Raw genomic sequence first — 9,658 nt, 5'->3', positions numbered from 1 at the left:
AGTTCATGAAGAGCAAAGTGACAAGCATAGGAAGATAAAACAAGTGTAGCTTCAAAAATTTCAGCACATAGAGAGGTGTTTTAGTAACATGAAAATTTCTACAACCATATTTTCCTCTCTCATAATAACTTTCAGTAGCAACATGAGCAAACTCAACAATATAACTATCACATAAAGCATTCTTATCATGAGTCTCATGCATAAAATTATTACTCTCCACATAAGCATAATCAATTTTATTAGTTGTAGTGGGAGCAAATTCAACAAAGTAGCTATCATTATTATTCTCATCATCAAATATAGGAGGCATATTGTAATCATAATCAAATTTATCCTCCATAACAGGCGGTACTAAAAGACCACTATCATTATAATCATCATAAATAGGAGGCAAAGTATCATCAAAGTATTCATGCTAATATGTTCCATGGGTTTTTTAATTTTCGCATCAAACCATCCATGTCTTAAATCAGGAAATAGAATTAGAAGCTCATTGTCGTCCATTATGCCAAACTAGTGTAAACAAGAAACAAAAAGATGCAATTGCAGGATCTAAAGGAAATAGCTTCGAGTACTTACAACGGCGAAAATAGCTTAGTAGCCGAGATCCGGAGTGTGAGTACCTTTTACCTTTCCTCCCCGACAACGGCGCCGGAAAATAGCTTGATGTCTACGGGTGCTTCTATTCTTGTAGACGGTGTTGGGCCTCCAAGAGCAGAGGTTTGTAGAACAGCAGCAAGTTTCCCTTAAGTGGATCACCCAAGGTTTATCGAACTCGGGGAGGAAGAGGTCAAAGATATCCCTCTCATGCAACCCTGCAACCACAAAGCAAGAAGTCTCTTGTGTCCCCAACACACCTAATAGGTGCACTAGTTCGGCGAAGAGATAGTGAAATACAGGTGGTATAAATAAGTATGAGTGATACGTCTCCGACGTATCGATAATTTCTTATGATCCATGCCATATTATTGATGATACCTACATGTTTTATGCACACTTTATGTCATATTCGTGCATTTTCTGGAACTAACCTATTAACAAGATGCCGAAGTGCCGATTCTTTGTTTTACTGTCGTTTTTGGTTTCAGAAATCCTAGTAACGAAATATTCTCGGAATTGGACGAAATCAAGACCCAGGGTCCTATTTTGCCATGAACCTTCCAGAAGACCGAAGAGCATACGAAGTGGGGCCACGAGGTGGCGACACCACAAGGCGGCGCGGCCAAGGGGGGGCCCGCGCCGCCCTATGGTGTGGGCCCCTCGTCAGCCCTCCGACTCCGCCCTTCCGCCTACTTAAAGCCTCCGTCGCGAAACCCACGATGAGAAAAACCACGATACGGAAAACCTTCCGGAGACGCCGCCGCCGCCAATCCCATCTCGGGGGATTACGGAGATCTACTCCGGCACCCTGCCGGAGAGGGATTCATCTCCCGGAGGACTCTACACCGCCATGGTCGCCTCCGGAGTGATGAGTGAGTAGTTCACCCCTGGACTATGGGTCCATAGCAGTAGCTAGATGGTTGTCTTCTCCTCATTGTGCTTCATTGTTGGATCTTGTGAGCTGCCTAACATGATCAAGATCATCTATCTCGTAATACTCTATGTTGTGTTTGTCGGGATCCGATGGATAGAGAATACCATGTTATGTTAATTATCAAGTTATTGCATATGTGTTGTTTATGATCTTGCATGCTCTCCGTTATTAGTAGAGGCTCTAGCCAAGTTTTTACTCTTAACTCCAAGAGGGAGTATTTATGCTCGATAGTGGGTTCATGCCTGCATTGACGCACGGGACGATGACGAGAAAGTTCTAAGGTTGTGTTGTGCTTGTTGCCACTAGGGATAAAACATTGATGCTATGTCCGAGGATGTAGTTATTGATTACATTACGCACCATACTTAATGCAATTGTCATGTTGCTTTGCAACTTAATGTCTGGAGGGGTTCGGACGATAACTCTGAAGGTGGACTTTTTAGGCATAGATGCGGTTGGATGGCGGTCTATGTACTTTGTCGTAATGCCCAATTAAATCTCACTGTACTTATCATGACATGTATGTGCATTGTTATGCCCTCTCTATTTGTCAATTGCCCGACTGTAATTTGTTCACCCAACATGCTTTTATCTTATGGGAGAGACACCTCTAGTGAGCTGTGGACCCCGGTCCATTCTTTTAATACTGAAATACAAATCTGTTGCAATACTTGTTTTACTATTTTCTCTCGCAAACAATCATCTTCCACACAATACGGTTAATCCTTTGTTACAGCAAGCCGGTGAGATTGACAACCTCACTCGTTTCGTTGGGGCAAAGTACTTTAATTGGTTGTGTTGTGCGAGTTCCACGTTGGCGCGGAATCCCGGTGTTGCGCCGCACTACATCCCGCCGCCATCAACCTTCAACGTGCTTCTTGGCTCCTCCTGGTTCGATAAACCTTGGTTTCTTTACGAGGGAAAACTTGCTGTTGTGCGCATCATACCTTCCTCTTGGGGTTCCCCAACGAACGTGTGAAATACACGCCATCAAGCATATTTTCTGGCGCCGTTGCCGGGGAACTGAAGAAAAGCTACACCACAAAGATTTCTAACTCCCACGTCAACTACACGCCAATGAGCAGTGGCAACGGCACCAGAAAAGTGCTTTGCCCAGGAAAGTAAACAAGCAGTAGTAACGCAGCAATGAGTAACGCGATAAAACGATAAACAAGTAGCGATAGCGATATTTAGGAACAAGGCCTAGGGATTAGACTTTCACTAGTGGACACTCTCAACTTTGATCACATAACAGAATAGATAAATGCATACTCTACACTCTCTTGTTGGATGATGAACACATTGCGTAGGATTACACAAACCCTCAATGCCGGAGTTAACAAGCTCCACAATTCAATGTTCATATTTAAATAACCTTAGAGTGCATGAAAGATCAACACGACTAAACCAAGTACTAACACAGACATGCACACCTGTCACCTTCACACTATGTAGGAGGAATAGATCACATCAATACCATCATAGCAATAGTTAACTTCATAATCTACAAGAGATCATAATCATAGCATAAACCAAGTACTAACACGGATGCACACCACTGTCACTATTACACCGTGCGGGAGGAATAAACTACTTTAATAACATCACTAGAGTAGCACACGGATAAATTGTGATACAAAACACATTGCAATCATAAAGGGATATAAATAAGCACTTCACTATGCCATTCATAACGGTGAATAAGTATTCCGTGAAATATAGCCTAAGAGACCCACGCGGTGCACACACTTGTCACCTTTACACACGTGGGACAAGGAGTCTCCGGAGATCACATAAGTAAAACCCACTTGACTAGCATAATGACATCTAGATTACAAGCATCGTCATATGAATCTCAATCATGTAAGGCAGCTCATGAGATTATTGTATTGAAGTACATAGGAGAGAGATGAACCACATAGCTACCGGTACAGCCCCGAGCCTCGATGGAGAACTACTCCCTCCTCATGGGAGACAGCGAGCGTTGATGGAGATGGCGGTGGTGTCGATGGAGGAGCCTTCAGGGGCACTTCCCCGTCCCGGCGGCGTGCCGGAACGGAGACTCCTGTCCCCGGATCTTGGCTTCGCGATGGCGGCGGCTCTGGAAGGTTTCTCGTGCCGTGGTTTTTTCGTATCGAGGTTTTAGGTCTGGGACCTTTTTATAGGCGAAGAGGCGGCGTCAGAAGGTCAACGGGGCGACGACACCATAGGGGGGCGCGGGCCACCCCCAGGCCGCGCCACCCTGTCGTCTGGGACCCACAAGGCCCTCCTCCGGCGGCTCTCGGGTGTTCCGGATGCTTCCGGGCAAAATAGGAACCTCGGGCGTTGATTTCGTCCAATTCCGAGAATATTTCTTTACTAGGATTTCTGAAACCAAAAACAGCGAGAAAACGTGAACCGGCACTTCGGCATCTTGTTAATAGGTTAGTTCCAGAAAATGCACGAATATGACATAAAGTGTGCATAAAACATGTAGAAATCATCAATAATGTGGCATGGAACACAAGAAATTATCGATACGTCGGAGACGTATCAGGAGGCCGGCTGACCGGAGCTAGTCCGGCGCATGGTTGGCGCCCGGTTGGCGACCGGTTGACCGGTCGGCACGCCAGCCTGGCCGGTTGGTAGGCCGGCTGACCGGGCGGCAGGCCGGATTCCTGTTGTAGACCCCTTTTTGATTGTTGTTGAAATGGGGGGTCTCCTTTAACCTTCTTGTTCCTTTGATACACCATTTATGCCTCTTTGCCTAATACCTGAGATTATCCTTATAAACATGTATTAGGCCAAATACTCTAGCATGGTGTCATTGTTACCAAAATAATGGATAAGGGTAAAATACCCTTACATTAGCGAAGTCATCGCTTTGGACATCTCCAAGAAGAATGCGGAGGATCTTATTGCTCGCGCCCACAACAACCGCAAGCTCAACCTTGCTTTGAAGATGAAGGTACATGAGGCTAGTGAAAGCGATGAGGATCCCATTGAGTGGGGACCGGATGATCTCAAGACCAACTATCATGAGCACATGGCTCTCGCCGCCAAGAAATTTTGGGAGGGAAACAAGTCCCGAAGCACAAGACCAAGAAGATCACGTGATTCTCCAAGAAGCTTCTCCAAGAGCCCAAGGGAAGGGCAAAGAGGGAGAACATGCTACAATTGCAGCGACAAGAATCATTTTGTTGTGGATTGTATGTTTGAGAGAAGAGAAGATAATGGTGGAAGGCTTGTCCGCAAGGAAAAGTTCAAGTCTCTCTCCAAAGGATTCTCCAAGTTCTCCCCAAGCCCGATGACGACAAGGTCCGCTTCACCAAGAAGCCTAGAGCCTTCATCATTCGAGAAGAGTACTCCTCCGATGAGGATGAAGAACATGAGGACAAGAGCTCCAACAAGGAAGGAGAGGGAGTGGCCGCCATCGCCATTACCACTCCCTCTTCGACTCTCCTAATGAGAACCTCACCACCCACAACGCTCATTGCCTTATGGCAAAGGTATCCACGGAGGTAGAACCCCCTTCCAAACTCTCATCTTCAACTAATGCCTTATATATTGATGATGCCACTAGTCTCACCATTAAGCGTGAGGTTATGGGTTTGGATTCTTTTCTCACTAACATGCAAGGGGATACCAAGACTCATGTTGGGGCTCTCTTGGCCCAACTTGGTGCGGCACAAGACCTTATAGAGGAGAAGGAGAGGCTTGAAAGGGAGGCGGCAAATGAGATTGCCTCTCTCAATCAAGCGCTTGAAGAAGAACAAAATTTGCACATGTCTCTTGAAGCTAGTGTCATCATCCTTGAAGACTCCAACAAGGCTATTATCTCCCAACTCACCAAGGACCGACACCATGCTCTTGGTTTGATGGGTGAGCTCAAGAAGAAGATGCTCTCTCTCGAGGAAGCCAACAAGGAAAAAGATGAGGAAGACCCCAACTCTTGCCACGACGATCTTGTTGATCAAGTTGCTTCCTTGAGGAAGCACAATGCTCTTCTCTTGGAGGTCAATGTTCTTCAAGAAGAAGCCTTGGATGAGTATTACCGCTTGTGCAAGGAGAATACCTCATGTTGCAATCATGAAGAAGAAATTGCCACTCTTGAGACCACCAAGGTCAAGCTATTGAGTTTGAGTAGCATGCAAGAAGAGTCTTTGGTGGAATGCCTCCGCATGAGCAAAGAGAAGGTCACTTGTTGTGATCATGATGAAGAAATAGCCGCCTTGAAGAGGAGCGAAGCCAAACTCATGGAGGTCAATTCCATGCAAGAGGAAGCATTGAAGAAGTATTTTCCCTTGAGCAAGGACCGTGCGTGTTGCACCCATGAAAGTGACATTGCCAAGATGGAGAGTGACAAGCGTATACTCATGAAGATGAACGCTCTCCAAGAAGAAGCTTTGATGGAACACTTCCGGGTGAACAAGGCAAAGGAGGTCCAAGTTTTTGATATTTGCCATCCTCACCCGGAGCATGAAGATGAAGTCAATCGTTTGAAGGCCAAAATTGATAGACTCCAAGTTCAAGCCAAGTACTTGGAAGGAGTCATTGGAGCCAAAGAGGGCTCTTGCAATGAAGGAGGAGTGGCTACCAAGCCAAAGAGGAAGAGGAATAGGAGGACCAAGAAGAAGAAGAACAAGGAGAACATGGAGATCAACCATGAGGAGAGCAATGCTAGCTCAAGAAGGGATGGAGTACCCAACTCCGCCTCGAAGGGTTTCGCCGGCTCTAACAACCCTTCTCATGTTCTTTTTGTTGATTACTATGGACATATTCGTGCTCGCTTTATTGGTCCTCAAGAGGACAATGTTGATTGGACTATTTGGGTTCCCAAACCCCTTGTTACTAACATGCTAGGACCCATTGAAAAATGGGTACCTAAATCCAAGACTTGATTCCTTGTAGGACTATGCTTCCGGTGGCGCTAAGTGGGTGGTTGATAGTGGAGCCACAGGTCATATGACCGGAAGCAAGAATATTGTTGTCGATCTCGAGCCTTCTCACTCTACTGTATCATATGGCGACAACATGTGCTCTAAGGTATTGGGTCTTGGCAAGGTGGTGGTAACACCCGACATCTCACTTGTGAATGTCCTCCTTGTAGAGACCCTCGGTTACAATTTACTCTCCGTTCATCAAATTGCTCGTATGGGTCTATGTACTTTCTTTGATGAACATATGGTGGTCCTCTTGTGGAGCAAGACACTCCGTGTAGCTTTTGTTGGATATGTAGAGAACGGATTGTATGTTGTTGACTTCTCCGGAAAGACAACATCTTCCGCTCTTTGCCTATTCGCCAAAGGTGACAAGGGTTGGTTATGGCATCGCCGACTAGCCCATGTCAACATGAGGACTTTGCAAAGTCTCCACAAGGGTGGCCACATTCTCGGACTAAAAGAAGATGTCTCCTTTTGTAAAGATCGTGTTTGTAGGGCTTGCGTACAAGGAAAAATGCATGGAGCTCCTCACAAGGCCAAGACTATCATCTCTACCACAAGATGCTTGGAGCTCCTACATGTTGATCTCTTCGGTCCACCGTCTCATGAAAGTCTTGGAGTAAAGAAGTATTGCCTCGTCATTGTTGATGACTATTCACTCTATTGTTGGGTATTCTTCTTCAAGTACAAGAGTGAGACTCAACGGACCATGATGGAGTTTGCCAATCAAGTTCAACGCAAGTACGACAACAAGATCCTCGCAATAAGGAGCGACAATGGAACGGAGTTCAAGAACTACACCTTGGATGACTTCCTCCGCGAAGAAGGAATCCAACACCAATACTCCACGCCATATACTCCCCAACAAAATGGGGTCGCCGAAAGGAAGAATCGAACCTTGATCAAAGCCGCTCGAACCATGATGATGGAGTACAAGTCTAACTACAATTTTTGGGCGGAAGCTATCTCTACCGCATGCCATGCTACTAATCATCTCTACTTTCGCAAAGGTCTAGTGAAGACACCATATGAGATTCTCACCGGCAACAAGCCCAATGTGTCATATTTCAAGGTCTTCGGATGCAAATGCTATGTGCTTGTCAAGGACACACGTCTATCCAAGTTTGATTCAAGAGCTCAAGAAGGAATTTTCGTTGGCTATGCTACGGATTCTCACGCCTATAGAGTCTTCAACAAGTCAAATGGGCGGGTTGTAGAATCTTGTGATGTGACATTCGATGATGATAGATCTTTGGAGGAGCAAAGTGCTTCTTGTGAGAAAGGAGATGCAATTCCCCCGGATGCCATAGGAAGGATGGGTGTTGGCGTTCGCCAACCTCAAGAGCTACCTTCTATGAGTACCGGGGAAGGACCAAGTTCCACCCTAGTGGAGCCATCTACACCACAAGGCCAAGCTTCTTCCGTTGATCTTACAAGTGCAAGTCAGCCTCTATGACAACCTCGTTCAACCTCAACAACAATCAAGTACAAGCTCACCTCCACAAGCTCAAGAACAACATCTACCGCAAGCTCATCTACCACAACAACCAACATCAAGTGACCAAGGCCAAGCTTCAAGTTCTTCTCCGAATGGCTCGGGGATGATCTTTATGGACAATCCCATTCCTAGTACCCCCGAGTCATCCGGCTCTCATGATGATGATGATGATGATGATGATGATGATGATGATGATGATGATGATGCCCCCTTCAACAACAATGAAGGTCAAGGCGAGGACCTAAACCGTGATGAAAGCCAAGAGGATCCACAAGAATCTACTCCTATAGCCGATACTCACCGTGAAGATCCTACTACAAGACACTTGCGCCTTAAGTTTCATTCCTTGCGTAATGTCATTGGTGATCTAAAGAGCAAAGTAACCACCCGGAGGCAACTAGCAAACTTTTTTGAGCACCAAGCCTTTGTCTCTATGGTGGAACCTCTCAAGGTTAATGATGCCCTTGAAGATCCAGATTGGGTGATTGCAATGCAAGAGGAACTCAACAACTTCAAGAGAAATGATGTGTGGACTCTCATGAAGCGACCCGATCATTGCCGCAATGTTATCGGCACCAAATGGGTCTTCAAGAACAAGCAAGATGAACATGGCATCGTCATCCGCAACAAAGCAAGATTGGTGGCACAAGGCTATTCTCAAGTTGAAGGCGTGGACTTTGGTGAAACCTTTGCACCCGTTGCAAGGCTCGAGTCCATCCGTATCCTTTTGGCCTTTGCCTCCCATCATGGCTTCAAGTTGCAACAAATGGATGCTAAGAGTGCTTTTCTTAATGGTCCTTTACATGAGGAGGTGTATGTGAAGCAACCCCCGGGGTTCGAGGACCCCCATTTCCCGGACCATGTCTTCAAGCTCAAAAAGGCCCTATATGGACTGATACGTCTCCGACGTATCGATAATTTCTTATGTTCTATGCCATATTATTGATGATACCTACATGTTTTATGCACACTTTATGTCATATTTGTGCATTTTCTGGAACTAACCTATTAACAAGATGCCGAAGTGCCGATTCGTTGTTTCTCGCTGTTTTTGGTTTCAGAAATCCTAGTAACGAAATATTCTCGGAATCGGACGAAATCAAGACCCGGGTTCCTATTTTTCTCGGAACCATCCGGAACACCCGAGAGCCGCCGAGAGGGAGCCACGGGGGCCCCACACCACACGCCCGGCGCGGCCGGAGGGGGGCCGCGCCGCCCTATGGTGTGGTGGCCCCAGGCCCCCTCCGAGGCTGCCCTTCCGCCTATTTAAAGTCTCAGTCGCGAAAACCCTATTACGAAGAACCACGATACGGAAAACCTTCCAGAGCCGCCGCCATCGCGAAGCCAAGATCTGGGGGACAGGAGTCTCTGTTCCGGCACCCTTCCGGAGCGGGGAAGTGCCCCCGGAAGGCTTCTCCATCGACACCGCTGCCATCTCCACCGCCATCTTCATCACCGCTGCTGCTCCCATGAGGAGGGAGTAGTTCTCCATCGAGACTCGGGGCTGTACCGGTAGCTATGTGGTTCATCTCTCTCCTATGTACTTCAGTACAATAATCTCATGAGCTGCCTTACATGATTGAGATTCATATGATGATGCTTGTAATCTAGATGTCACTATGCTAGTCAAGTGAGTTTTACTTATGTGATCTCCGGAGACTCCTTGTCCCACGTGTGTAAAGGTGACGAGTGTGTGCACCGTGT

This window comes from Lolium rigidum, chromosome 5 (assembly GCF_022539505.1).
Source record: "Lolium rigidum isolate FL_2022 chromosome 5, APGP_CSIRO_Lrig_0.1, whole genome shotgun sequence".
Taxonomy (NCBI): domain Eukaryota; kingdom Viridiplantae; phylum Streptophyta; class Magnoliopsida; order Poales; family Poaceae; genus Lolium; species Lolium rigidum.
This window is presented reverse-complemented; position numbering follows the sequence as displayed.